Source organism: Pinus tabuliformis, chromosome 4_1 (assembly GCF_031772625.1).
Source record: "Pinus tabuliformis cultivar Carrire ecotype Pingquan chromosome 4_1, CPIR1, whole genome shotgun sequence".
NCBI lineage: Eukaryota > Viridiplantae > Streptophyta > Pinopsida > Pinales > Pinaceae > Pinus > Pinus tabuliformis.
In genome coordinates this window covers 736,949,180-736,961,799 of record NC_142303.1, presented here as the reverse complement: position 1 = coordinate 736,961,799, position 12,620 = coordinate 736,949,180, and positions in this window count along the sequence as shown.

Below are 12,620 nucleotides of genomic sequence, written 5' to 3'. Positions count from 1 at the left end.
AGCCGATTAAGGTCAAGATCCTTCTCTTCGTATGGCATGATTGCATCATCATTCTTGTCGATCCAAACTTTCAACATATTGATTTGGTCATGGAGGTCCTTTAGCTAATTGTGTAATGCCTCCATTTCATCATCTTGCCTAACCAATTGTTCTTTTATGGACTATTTTTCCTCCATTACTTGGATTGTGGACAACCCATACTCTGTTAGTTTCAAATTCAAAACAAGATCTACTTGTAGCACATACACTTTTTTCTTCAATTGAGTGGCTAAGTCTGCACAGCTACAATTCATTCTCGTCACACCTTTTCTACTCTTTTCACTTCCTATGGTACCCCTCCATATATTGGTTCCACCAACTTCTCTGATGCCCATTAACCACAGCCACCCCATAGTAAATTCAAAGTCGAGCCAATGTTGTTGAGTGAGTCGTTTTTCCTCCAGGAAGAGAGCATCTTTGCTCCAACCCAGAGGAAGGGAGTGAGGGTCGGAGCTAGCCCACAAAAAACTAAATTCTAAGATGAAATCTCATAGAATGAACTAAACGGTCTTAGTGAAGAGATTGTCCAATGAAAAATGTAGTTTTCTTACCTGGCAGTGCCACAAAGAATGTTGTAGTTTCCATGGACGCTAGCAGTTTCACACAGAAGTTTCATGTTACAATCCCACTGCCACCTTACAATTCTTTTGTGTTGTAGTATTCTTGACAAGAGGACATTCCAAATGATGATTATGTTCTTGATTAGGAAAAATCAGTGTCCAAATAGCTGGTAGAGAAGTCCAATGTACGCACAATAATATTGAGAGTCAATTTATCATAATGGATTCAAACTTCAAGCCTAAGCTCTACCCTGAGCGGATATTGTGACTTTCAGGCTTGAGCATTGCTTTGACTACCTGGCTTGGGGGCCATGGTATCTTCCAAATTTGGTAGCCAATACTCTCAAAAAAAATTGGAAGGATGAACCTTTGTAGCAGTGAGAGATCTGGCTCATCATTTTATGACCATGTCGTTGTATCCCAAAAGTATGAGAATTCAATCCTATGGGACCTTTCATAAACACTTGCATATGGAAATCCATCATGCTTCCAAGAATTTGAGATGCATCGGACTAGAACTCTGGTTGTTGAGCAGGTGAGAAGTACAAGACATGCTATATCATACATTGGAATGAAATAAGGCTTGTGTCACATACATGATTGAAATGATTACGAGGTGCCACAACATGAGTCAGACTCCTTTCCCCCTTGTGGTATATTTTCCTAATATGGAGAAAAAAATTATGCATGCTTTAACATTGATTCCATATATGTGCTTATTTACTAGCCATATTGATCCTTATTTCCATATTTATCATTAAGCAAGATTACACCGGCTTTGAGCCCCGTTGATTTCAAGTTTCCTAGCGTTAAGATGGCATGCACAATTAGCACTCTTATCAGCTTTAATATTTTGATTCCTCGGCATATGGAAGAAATCTTTATAGGCGAATTAATCCAGCAAGACTTTGGTTCTCTTCAAAATATTTTCTAAGTGACTATCATTTGGCCAAGTTTCAAAGTGAAGGTGTTGGATAATGATCAACGAGTCTCCAAGGATTGTTATATTAGTCACTTGAATAGCTTTTGTCAAAACAAATATTTGCAGCAAGTCATGCATTTCGACCTGATTGTTGGTCATAGATCCCAACCCCCAAGCATATTGTGTAAATGATTTTGCATCGGGGTTGTACAATACCCCTCCCCCTCTTGCCATCCTTGGATTTTTTTTTAGGAAACATAAAAATGAAGAATCTAAATAGCCTTTTTCTCCTTCCAAATGGCTAAATCATGATATGATAACCTGAGTAGCCAGCCGCCTGTTACTTGGGTGACTCTGTGGGTTTGTATAGTGCATTTTTTTATAGGGTCTTCGAGTTTGGACACCCAATCATGTTCCCTCTTGTTGAGAGTTTGGTCTGATTTTCCTAAGTTGATGATGCCAAACTCACCACACATACATAACACTTTCATGGAAGTTGATTCAGGGACAAGAAGATTTTTTTTAAAGTGGCACAGTTCCTTGCCAATCTTATTTTCCAACATAAGTATTTACGGATAGATTCCCAATACCATTCTAGAATTTGGTCCAGGAAGAGCGAAGTTCCTGAAGTTCATAATTCCAACGAATTCTATTGTACAGTGAAGAGAGGGCATCAACATAGACTTGCTTGGTAAAAATACAATATAAAAAATTATGGGAAAGTGTTTCCTCATGTTTTTTGCACAGGAGACATCTCAAGGGCCTTTGAATTCCTCTTCTCCTAAGGTTCTCAGCAGTCAGGGGTTTCTTGTGGGAAAGCATCAAACATAATGCATTGATCTTTGGGAGATCATTATTTCACCATATATTTTTCCAAAGTGAAGATTTTAGTGGAAATCTCCCAACAAAAAATAGTCATTCATAGCCTCCTTCAATCGAGTAAACGAGTTTTTATCGGCCCAGTTTGTCTTCCACTTGTTGGTTCCATGAAGTGCATCCAACCAGGTGTTCTTGTAGGATTTTCACAAATGGGGATCCCACATAAGTCTCATCCAACCCAATGTCCCTTTGTGTCCCACAAAGAGATATATGTCAGCAAGGATCCTCCTTGTGCCTCAAGGGCTCCTTGACATGCAACAGTTCCATGTTTCTTCCTGACATGGTTTTCCCACAATGGATGCCAATCAAATTTTAATGTGAGCACCACTCCATATGATCCAATAGAGGCTTTTATGTATTATTGAAGTTGTTGAAGAGATTAATTTCTAGATTGACGACCCATTTTATAACACACTCATCACACATCTACCCAAGTAACTAACCAACCAGGGTAAATATGTGACGAGAGTTCACTGTAATGGGATTCACCCTCTCAAGTCACCTTAAGGAAGTGGAATCGATAGAAACACACCATACATACCTTCCACATCAACAAAAGAACTCCCAAGAGCCATCCCAACCACTAAGGTAACCTGCCCCTGGGTCCTACTGAGGTGTTAGACCATTACACCCTAGGGCGCTCCCTTGATATGGACATGATTGCATCCACGAGACTCCATATGCTCCTTTAGCATGGGTATGCATGCGTCTAGGGAGTTTTCTCCTCAGACTTGTGTTTGACTCCGATATTTGTGGCACTTTTTTAGGCCCGAAGCCCATGTCACTGCCCAGAACTCAATGAAACTTTCAGAACTAAAAGATAACAACAGAATAATAGTACAAATGAAATTTATTGAACAAGGACTTGACTGGACCCCTACTATCCATGGCAACCATTTTGTTAAACACATCAAAAATATGTAATCTACAAGTTTAAGCAACATATCTGAGCATAGGGTCCTCATACTTATCTGAGAATCGCTAAGAAGCATTGATCCCTTACATAATTAGTTGCATTATCATCTATTAGGTCATAGATACATTATACCTTCATTTACAAATCAAAACATGAGGAGAGCCATACATCATCACTATCATAATACATGCTTATAACCAACATAATAACAATAGAAATATCAAAGATACATCAGCCATAGAATCCTCATATAAACTAGTATATTTACACAAATACCAAGGAAAGAACCTCTTATTAATGAATTCAAAATCCAACACGGGATAGGACTACCATGTTCCACACGACCATAGATTGGCTGAGCCAATCCTCTCTTCAGCCAATCAACCTTGTGCCATATTCCAAGCATGAATGTGGGACTCAAACCAAAAGAACCAACCAGGGCATCCCGAGGCTAAACCACCTCACCCTCATCAATAGAAACCAGGCTTTAGCATAATCCACACTGGATCACTAGGCCAAAACAATAAACATGTAATAACAGGCTTTACCATGATCTCCACCAAATCACTAGGACAAAACAAGCATGGATACCACCGTATTTATCCACCTACACCGTGAGGAATTTTCATGTCTCCTAGTCTCTCAGGCTTTACTACAATCCACACCAGATCACTAGGCCCTAAACTAAGACTCCACTCTCCAAGATTTACCGCATATCCCATCCTGAGATTACTAGGCCTGATGGAGAGCACCCACCTCTAAGCTTTATCATATATCCTGTCATTCACCAGTCGTGGATTCCTAGGCCCACCAAGGCAACACAAAATTCAAATTTACTGCAACCCACAGTCTGGTTCAAGGGTTACTAGGCAAGGTGTTCTTTTATTCATAGGTCCACCTCACTCAACTTCAAATCCATCCAGTAATCCAGCTCAACCAAAACATGAGAACCCCATAACACCATGGCTATCCAGAAATGGAAAGGCTAGGCTAAAAACACTGTCACACCTAGAAAAACCCATGCCATTACAACAAAGAACCACATCCCATACCATGGATGCCAAAGCTAGCAAGGAAAACACACATGCAAATCGATACATGCAAAGAATCCTATTGTAGTTGCTTGATCCTGCTCTTCCTTTCTTTCTTCTTCCTTCCTCTTGCCTTCTTTGACTTTCTTGATACAATTCCAAATTGCTCTAAGAAAACTCTAAGTGTCCAAGAGTGAGAGAGAGAGAGAGAATAATGAGAGAGCTCCAAAACTGAATTGACAAAAGTTACCAATTGATCCTCAAGAGCCTTTTTATCAATTAGGCCTCTATTTTCTTCATTTTCCATTATTTTCCTTCATTTTCCTCCTCACATGCAACCTGTGACCTTTCACCTTCCTTTTCTCCTAATTTCCTTTATTTTCATAAATAAATGTGTCAAAAATGCCATTTTTCCTTTCCAAAGCCTTATCCATTGCCTTTTCCAATTTCCTTAGCCATAAAAAACCAATGACAACCCACACTAGGATGTTTTTCCCAAAATTCGGCTTGGAATAAGTGTCCCATCAACCATGGTTATTATTTTTCCTTTATTAACTTTTATTACATGGAATTTTCACCAGGGCTATTACAAAACCCTCCCCCTTGGGGGACACCATCCTCGCTTTTCAACCACACTTATACCTCGGCAAAAATGCTAAAAATAAAAGATACTTCCCATGGAGATTTATAACATAGCTCAATGTAGTATTTACAATGATCACCTTCTGAAACGAAAACCAACATAACAACATGACAACTATAATGACATGACACCCATACTTCTTAGTGGAGCTTTATAACATAGATCATGGTGGTATTTACATCCATATAGATATGTACATATATCAAAACATCACCCAAAACATGTACCAAAAACATATACCAAAACATATGCTCAACGAACGAATAAGGATACATAGCCCGCATTTGATCCACCACCATCCTTGTAGCTTCATCGGGCCTGAAGTGCTTCCACTACACTTTAACATGCTCGATTGCTCAGTTCTGGAGCATGAGCACCTTTCTCTACAATATACACTGAGGCTCCAGCTAGAATTCTCCATCTGGCTCCACCTGCAATACATACCAATCAGTCACATTATTAGCATATTTAACATACTTCTTAAGAAATGACACATGGAAAACATCATGGAATTTTACTATCTAAGGTAGTGCAAATCGATAAGATATTGGCCCAATCCTCTCAATAATCCTGAAAGGTCCACAAAACAGTGGTTCCATCTTGGCACATGATCCAATCCGCAAGGAGCTCTTCTTCAGTCTGATGTGCAAGCACACATGTTCCCCAACCTGGAACTCCTTAAACAAACTATTATGATCTGCACAACTTTTTGCCTATCCTGTGTTGTTTTTAGATTCTTCTTGATTACCTGCATTTCCTGTTCCATTTCCACTAACATGTCTGTTCCAATCAACACCATGTTAAGCGAATCACTCCAATTGATGGTAGTGTTACAACTCCGCCCATACAATGCCTCAAACAGGCTGATCTTCAAAGATTCCTGATACCCATTGTTGTAAGAAAACTCTAGTAGTGGAAGATACTCTTCCCACTTTCTCTACCAATGCATCACGTACATCCTCAACATATCCTCAAATATCCTGTTGACCCTCTCAATTTTTCCATCTTTCTACGAATGATAAGATGTACTAAAGGCTAACTCTATGCCCAAACCTACGAACAACTCCTTCCAAAACTTGGAAGTGAACTTTACATCCCTATCTAACACAATATTCCTTGGAACACCATGCAATCTAACCACATCTCTAATGAATACCTATGCTACATCGCTAGCTGAGAATGTAGAATTCACTGGAATGAAGTGTGCAACCTTTGTCAACCTGTCCACAACAACCATGATGGAATCATGTTGTCTCACTGTCCTCGGAAAACCTATGATAAATTCCATGGAAATGACCTCCCATTTCCATTCTTGAATCACAATCAGTTGTAGCAGTCAACCTAGATGCTTACACTCGGCCTTTACCTGCTGACAATCCAAACATCTAGCCATAAACTCTGCCACATCCTTCTTCAAATTCAACCAATAATAAAACTTTTTAACTGCAGTCAATGTCTTCTGATTAGCTTGGGTGACCAGAATATGGTTTCGCATGAAACTCCCTCAAGATCACCTTCTTGAGCTCATTGTTGTCTGGCACATATATCATGTCCCTAAATATAACCAATCTTTCTATTGTGAAACAATATTCCGCATCCTATTCATCTGCATATGTACCTATACTTGACCACTACATGTACCTGTACCTATACCACATGTACATGTACTTGTACTATGCTGCAACCTGTGCACAATCTCCATATACTTGTCATTCTATTGTCCTACCTACAAGATCCTATCCTGTGATTCTTTCTCATAAGAGCTCATAGATGCTATATGATTCACCTGTACCTTCTTGCTAAGAGCATCTGCAACCTGGTTCTCTTTTCCTTTGATGTATCTGATCTCAAAATCGAACTCACTAATCGTGGCCAACCATCTAGCTTGCTTGATGTTCAAATTCCACTGGTCAAATAGATACCTCAATCCACTATGATCACTCATCAATATAAACCTGCTGCCAAGAAGATAGTGCATCCACATCTTCAATGCGTGAATGATCGTTTCCAACTCAAGATCATGTGTTGGATAGTTCTACTCGTGCTCATTCAGTTTCTATGACTCATATCACACTGTCTGTCCTTCCTGCATAAGGACTCCACCAATTCCCCTCTTCCAAGAATTTGTACATACTACAAATTCTTTGTCTTGATCTGTGATCGTTAACACTGGAGCATGTGTCAACAATTGCTTAAGTTGCTCAAAACTAGCCTCACACTCCTATGTCCATTCAAACTTCCTACCTTTCCTCTACAATGATGTAATAGGATAAGCAATCTGTGATAAGTTCCTAATGAACCTCCTGTAATAACCTGCCAATCCCATGAAGGATCTCACCTCATCTACCTTTTATAGATCCACTGCTATGCCCTCCTTGGAGACAACATGTCCCAAGTAATGTACCTCAGTCTGAAAGAAATTGCACTTACTGAGCTTAGCATACAACTGATGCTCTCTCAACAATCTCAACACTGCTACTAAATGCTCAACATGCTCTTCCTCATTTTTAGAATATACCAATATGTCATCAATGAACACAATAACAAACTTGTCCAAATATAGACACAACACACTATTCATCAAGCACATAAAGGTAGCTGGAGCATTAGTCAAACCGAATGGAACTACAACAAACTCATAATTCCCATACCTAGTCCGGAAATCTATCTTGTAAATGTCCTCCTCTTTAATGTGTATCTGATGATATTCAAATCTCAGATCAATCTTCGAGAACATTGTTGCTCCCTTTAGCTGATCAAATAAGTCATCAATCCTCGGCAACGAATACATGTTCTTGATGGTCACTTTGTTCAACTGCATGTAGTCAATGCATAATCTGAGAGCACCATCCTTATTCACAAACAATATGGTGCACCCTATGGTGATACACTTGGCCTAATGTATCATTTGATAAGCATCTCTTTCAACTACAACTTTAACTCTACAAACTCAAGTGTGCTCATCCTGTAAGGTTCTTTTGATGCTGGGGTTTCCCCTAGCACCAACTCAATAGAAAAGTCTACTTCCTTGTGAGTTGGAAACTCTAAAATATCTGCAGGAAACACATCCTGAAACTGTTGTATAATTGGGTACCTGGTCAAAACATCTGCATCCTCAACTTCCTTACCTTTGTCGCTATAAATATGTATTGCAAATAACACACCCTTTTATGCGATTGGGCTTTGCCTGCATAGTTGTTGCCATCCTAACTGATGTGGTTTTCTTCTTTCCCTGTAAGACTCTTAGTTCCCCATTATCATCCAAGCACTCAATGGATTTGTCATAACAATCCAGCTTGGTCCTATGAAGGTATAACCAATCCATGCCCAACAACATATTGTATGATCCCAACGGTAGTACATTTAAATGTGTTGTGGTAGGCATATCATTCAAATCAAATGCACAAGCTCTTACCCAATGATGAACTCTCTTATTTTTACTTGTAGCCAACTGCACTAATCAAGATTCTGAATGAACTTCTTTATTCAAACCACACTTATCCACCAATTCATTACTAAAATAATTATAATTAGATCCAGGTTCAATCAAAATAGAAACAACTTGATCACAAATCTTACCTTCCATCTCAATGATAGATGCTTGATGATCTACTTGCCTATTATCCAGTGCTGCATAAATACAAGGAATGATCTGTCCAACATCCCCAACAATCTGCACCTTGTGTGCACTATACATCTGAGGCCTACCACCCTGATTCTGTGGACAAACTCTCTTAAGGTGTTCCTTACCACATGTCCAATAATCCAACTGCCCAATACCATCACCTCTATGTTGTTGATGTTACCCATATCCATGTCTAGATGCATTTAACTTCTTTTTTGGTGCCACATTTTCTTTCTCTTCTACATTATGAGGCCCTCTTCTTTTCAACTACCATTTACCCTTACCTTTATCCTTATCCTTCCCTTACCATCCTTGTTGAGATTCATTCTTACACTTTGACTGTTCATAGCAATGCTTCAATTTCCCAATAACTTCCTCAAGTGACCAAGGCTCATCATACTCAATCTGATCTCTAAATGCTAATGGAAAACCACTGACAAATTGTTGAAATTTAGCCTTCTCATCTTTAATATACGATACATACATCAATAGCTCCAAGAACTTAGTCATGTACTCTTCATCTGTCATTGATCCCATCTTTAGCTCATAGAATTCTTTGGCCTTACTGTTGTAGTACCTTTCTGACAAGTACTTCTTCCTGAAAAGCCTCTTGAACTCATGCCAACTCAAGTCCTTCGTCTTGATGTCTCTGACCTGCTTCACATCTTCCCACCAGATATTTGCTTTACCTCTCAAGCTGAAGATAACTACTCTGGCCTTCATATTATCTATGTAATTATGCAACTCAAAGAACTTCTTCATCCCAAGTATCCAAGCCTCTGCATCTTTCAACTTCTTCAAATCTCCATCAAAAGTAGGTGGCTTTTCTTTCTTAAATTCATCTATCAAGTATCCCCTACCACTCCTCCTGTAAGGATGATAACGATTTCTATCATGATGCCTGTCAGAATCAGAACTAGAATAATACATGTATCCATCACCTCTCCTATCCGGAGTATCCAACAACCTGCCATCTCTCATTGTGTCATCTCTATTTGACCTGTGACAAGCATGAGACCTACTTCCATATGCCCCATTAGTTCTATCCTCCTTCCCATGGCTGATTCGAAGTGGCCCCTGACGCTGCAATTCTAACAAACTCTGAAGAAGTATTGCATTAACCTCTGCTTATTTCTCTTGTGCCTGCATGATTTTGTCATTGTCCGCCTTACAACTCCTTATTTATTCCTTCAAGCTTCTCAATGTGTCTGCTAAGTCAAAAGAGTTCCCAACACCACGTTGCTCATCTGATTCATAGGGAGAATCTTTGTAGTCTACCATCTTGCTAGTCATTTTGATATCTTTCCTGCAAGGCATACTATCTCAGCTAAACCAAATCACAATAAACCAACGTACCTTAGCAAAATTTGGGGAGAATATCTCATCTGCAAGATCAACCAATCAACGTAGTGCATGTATAACATAATCATGACAACATATATACATATAATACATAGGCATATAACCATATAACCATCATTCTAGCTAGATTCCAGTGATCAATGAATGACCAACACACACCGCCCATCTAGTCAAATGGGTGAACCATCAAGACTTTGTTAATGGTCAGGAGAAGCTGCTGGATTGGGAATTATTGTGGTTGGATTTGATGCAAGAGGAGATCAAGAGGAACACCAGGGATGGATCTTCATCAAAAGTTGTTGATGAAGAGAAATGTGCCTTAGCGATTAAGGCGAATAAGGGGAAAGGGAAAGCTTCCAATTCCAAATTGGATTCTTATCATGGAGGTAAGAAGAAAAACATGACAAAAGTTAAGTGCTTTCATTATCATGAGCTGGGCCATTTGGCTACAAATTGTCCACTTAAGAAGTCGAAGAAGAAGTCCTCAGGAGGACCGACAGGTGAGGCTTTGGCCTCTCAATTCGAATTGGACTTTTCCCTCATTGCATGAATGGTGTCATCAATGATGGGAAGTGTATGGTACTTAGACAGTGGAGCTTCATTCCACATGATTGGCGACAAAGATTTATTCAGTGACCTAGAGGAGAAAGATCTCCAAATGCATATTGAGATGGGGGGCGATGGGAAGTATAGTCTTACTGGGTTGGGCATGATTACTTTTCAAAGGGAGCATGGGGCTCCAATCACCTTGAATAATGTGATGTATGTGTCGGGGCTGGAGAAGAACTTGGTATCCATTGTCATGCTTGAGGATATAGGCTATGATGTGATCTTCCTGAAAGGAAAAGCATTCCTTCGATACATAGCCATGGGTAAAGTAAAGAAGATAGGGATTCAGGTGAAGAATCTTTATAATATGGAGGTAGAGAAGTGTGTTGCTTTGAGCACAAAAGTAGAAAGGGTGCAGAGCCAAGATGTTGGTGAGTTATGGAATAGGTGATTTAGTCACTTACATCGTTGGGCTTTGAAGATATTGTAGCAGATATCTACCGGTCTTCCCAAAGGTACGCTTGAGCAAGTTGATACATGCAACGGGTGTACTTTGCGGAAATAAACCAAGTCCTCCTTTCATGGCAGAGACAGTCGAGCAGAGGCTATTCTAGAGCAAGTCCATTTGGATGTGTGTGGACCATTCTCGACAGCATCCACAGTCAAACACAAGTATTATGTTATATTTGTTGATGACTATTCTCGTAAATGCTAGATATTTTTCATGTAGAAAAAGGATCAACAAAGTTTTGTGAGTTTAAAGCATTGGTGGAGAAAGAGTCTGGTAAGAAGGTTGAAGCTCTACGGAGTGATAACGATGGTGAGTATGTCTCAAATGAGTTTAAGAACTTCTGTGTAGCGGAAGGGATTAAACGGGAGTTGATGGAACTCCATAACCCTCAACAGAATGAGGTGGCCAAGAGGAAGAACATAAGCATAGTAGGGGTAGTGAGGTCGATGTTGCATGATCACGGCCTACCACTTCACTTGCGGGCTAAGGCAGGCAACATGATGGTTTATGTTCATAACCGTAGCCCACATTAGATACCTGAGATGAAGGCATGAGAGGATACATCGGTATATTTGGGTCATCGGTATATTTCCATGTGACCAAAGATGCATGAAAGAAGCTTGAGCGTACAGCAGAGTTGGGAATATTTATGGGGTACACTAATACACCTCACAACTATCAAGTGTACTTGTCGACCAATAGGATGACAGTGGTTCGCAAGGATGTCAGATTCGATGAGTAGAAGGCCATGTGAGTTTCCCTTGAGAGGGAGCTGGAACTACATGCGGATGAGGAACTTTTAGCTCGTAAGGTTGAGGAGCCTTAGATTGATGTGGAGCAGCCACATGCAGAGGATTTGGGAGTGGAGATATCCACTCAGACAGATTCTTCCACAGAGGGAAGAAAGTGCACCAGAGAGGCTGACAGATTGTTGGATGATGCACGGGAAAATGTGGGAGCACCCACTTCTCAATGCAGGCAGAGGAGGTCACTTGAGAGGTACACTCGATACATGGCTCTTATGGTCGAATCTATTGTGACAAAGCCATGTTCCTTTAAGGAAGCAGTGCAACAGTCGGTTTGGGTTGATGCCATGGTGGAGGAGTATGACTCTATAGTTCGTAACAGTGTTTGGGATGTGGTCCCGAGACTGGAAGACAAGTCAGTGGTGAGCTCCTGTTGCCTTACAAGATAAAACAAGCTGCAAATGGTAGTGTGGAGAAGCAAAAGGCAAGATTTTTGGCTCGTTGATTTTCACAGATAGAGGGTATTGACTATGATGAGACATTTTCTCTTGTTGCAAGGTACTTTTCAGTCATATCTATATTGGCACTATTAGCACAGATGGGTTGGAAGATACATTAGCTGGATGTGAAGACAACCTTCCTTAATGGCATGATTGAGGAAGAGGTGGACATAGAGAAGCTTGAAGGTTTTGAGACCTTTGACCATGAGTCGCATGTGTGCCAGCTCAAGAGAGCGTTGTATTGGCTAAAGCAAGCACCCCATGCTTAGTATGCTAGGATAGATAGCTACTTCACCAGGTTGGGCTTCACGAAGAGTGAAGTGGATGTGAACCTATT